Genomic DNA, 2,790 nt, shown 5'->3' with positions numbered 1-2,790 from the left:
AATCTTGCTTAGGATAGGGACCAATGGCGGGCTTATGTGAGGGCGGCAATGAACCTCCGGGTTCCAGTAAGTAAGTAAGTAGTCCCCATGATTTATGTTCCAAACTTCGTATAGACAGGAATTAGGTTACAAGATGACTGCTACTAAAGGAGAACTATGTAGTGATGTAACGAATCCGTGACGCGTCAGCCCGTGAATGGCCAATGCCGACAGCTGGCATTGCGTTCACATCTCAGAAGAGGTGAACGATCATAAACTAGTTCTGGGATAATGTGTGCTCATCTCTTTAATTCGTAAAGCACCAACGCGACTTGAAGAGACGATGGAGATGATGGAAATACATTCTAAACGCATTTGAGCAGATTTTAAAATGTAATAATGAATAAGAAAAGTGATGATTTCGGTCCCATTTGTTAATTTTCTGACATTTAAAAGTCACAGTGACTGATATATTCTCACAGCTGCATATTAATGGATATGCACCCAACAGGGGCAAACTAACAATTTGTATCAACAGATAGTAACGCCTACGTGAAGGTTTTGTGATCTGTGACTCATGGAGTCAAATCGAATTTCGGGAGATAACATTTGCATATAAATTGAGAATGTTTGGTTTCAAAGTCAATTCACAGTCGTGTAAGTTCCTTGCAATACGATACAACATGAACAAGGCTCTTGTAAGTGTACAAATACAATAATAATAATTTCATTATTTACTTGAATGTTAAAATTATAGTTCACGTTTAACACTTTAGTCGAAGTGGCAATATTTACGGTTAAATATGGAGCATATTCAAATTTATACCTCTGGTAAAGTATGTACACATACAAACAGGTTTCGTTAATATGGCACCGTTAGAAAAATCGCATAGGCAAGTAACACCTCGCTTAGAGATGACTCAGGTCGTCAATATTCGGCAATAATATTTCTCGATTTACACTTTATATTAAGGGTATAATTTATAATCTTACATTATAAAAAGTACTGCAGCGTCCGACCATTCTCGTTAATGCACATTTTATATAATTTCAAAAGATTTCTAGACACTCGCTGAATTTCGTTTCTATTGACTGATAAAATTCAAATCTAGTCTCAAGGTCCGTTTCGTTCAATGTGTGAACGACTATTAATTTATAAAGCTTTAGTTTTAACAATTGCGTCGCTTTTCTAGCTAATATCTTAGATACACTTTCCAGTTAATCTTAAAGATTTCGTAGGAGACTCTTCTATCTTATTGCTTATGGCATAAAGTTTTCTTTCAGTTGGAGAGCGACCTATATGCCACTTTTTTAAATTGAAAATGGTACTGTTTCTTTCCCTTTATAAAGTAAATTAAGATTTGTTGAACCAGAGTTTTGTTGAACGTCAGAATATTTCCATGAAAATATGTCGCGACACTCTTTGTAGGCCTATACCATCTTCATAATATAAGTACCATAAATGAAGTTTCGTTGTTCTAATGTGTAATGCATTGCCACAAAATAATTTTATCTGCACTGAATGGAAGTCAGTTGTATACTAATGCTCTGATCTTGTCGTCCATTCAGCCTGTGTTATCAGTTGATACTACGCAATACAAATCGTTCCGACGCTCGATTAAAAGGAAATGTACGCACTCCCATTCCAAAAAATTTTATGACAATCTTTTTTTTCAAGTAACATTAAAATCAAAACATTATCAATATTTTCCGAATTGATTACTTTAATATGAAGTATGTTTTACTAGAAGAGTATTGATTTCATATAAATGCAGTCAAAGATTTACTTACAACGCACTAAAAATATTTCCAGAAGTAGAAATTACGTACTTGCTTTCTAGAATGCTAGAGAAGAGAAGATTCATTGCTGTGACAGATTACTTGAATAACAGTTATGTGTATCAGATAATTTTTATAACGATCTTATTTCTTGCTGCAGCCAAATTATGACTAGATAACATTTCTCGATTTTTTTTTTTTCAGATCTTGTGTTTCATGGTGTTGTTGGTGTCCGCCTTGGTGCAAAATGCAGACGCCATTATTAAAGGTGGGAAGTCCGGAGGGGGTGGCAAGAAATGTGGCTAGGGAGGTTATGAAGGTTACTATGTTTAAGGGATTGGATGTCAAATCTCAAATGATCTGTATGGGTTAACAACAATAAAAGCAATGCACAGTAAACAATTTATTTCTTTTGCAAAACATTTCTGTTTACGTTGAAAATTATAAGTCCTTAATTATCACCTTTCCCTCTCAATACTACCTAGAATACTCACAGTTTCGAGTGGACATTGTGGTACAAATTACAGATAACGTAGCAGTACACAGAATGTCTGGGTGAGTTTGTTGTAAATTCTGGGCAGTGATAGAAAACGTCAAAGGGACAAGTTGTTCTAGTGAACTGATAAGCAACGAAGCAGTAACACCTTATAGGCCTATCTGTCCTTAGATGAGTCGTATCACAGCTGGCTGTTGGATAAGAAGACCTCCCTCGAAAAAGGGTATAATAGTTGTGCCTGTGAAATAGTAACATTTTAATTTAAAAGTTCACGAAAAAGACTATGTTTATTCTTATATAATACACAACACAGCTCTACTCTTGAAATCATTCTTTTATGTGTGCATTGTTGTTGTCCTAGATGCGAATGTTTACATTGCACAGCACATTCTACAACCATCTAAACCGACTCTGTTTGTGTGTTTTGACATAACATATCGGCTATTTTTAACTCTAAAGCAATGTTTTGAGTAGAAAACTTTCAGCCCTAGTTATGACACAGGTGGTAAAATTTGCAGCTACATATGCAGCGAATA

The 2,790-nt window shown here is 35.2% G+C and overlaps 1 long non-coding RNA gene across 1 annotated transcript; it reads left to right on the top strand.

Moving 5' to 3' along the window:
• The first annotated feature begins 520 nt into the window (after nt 1-520).
• Nucleotides 521-2,164, top strand: LOC138700519 (uncharacterized). The gene is made up of 2 exons (XR_011332375.1): nt 521-677; nt 1,963-2,164. It is a non-coding gene; the product is annotated as an uncharacterized lncRNA (long non-coding RNA).
• The last annotated feature ends 626 nt before the right edge of the window (nt 2,165-2,790 follow it).

The sequence above is a fragment of the Periplaneta americana genome, chromosome 5 (genome assembly GCF_040183065.1).
Source record: "Periplaneta americana isolate PAMFEO1 chromosome 5, P.americana_PAMFEO1_priV1, whole genome shotgun sequence".
In the NCBI taxonomy this organism is placed as follows: Eukaryota; Metazoa; Arthropoda; class Insecta; order Blattodea; family Blattidae; genus Periplaneta; species Periplaneta americana.
The sequence above is the reverse complement of the archived record's forward strand: the minus strand, read 5'-3'. Positions and strand labels throughout refer to the sequence as shown.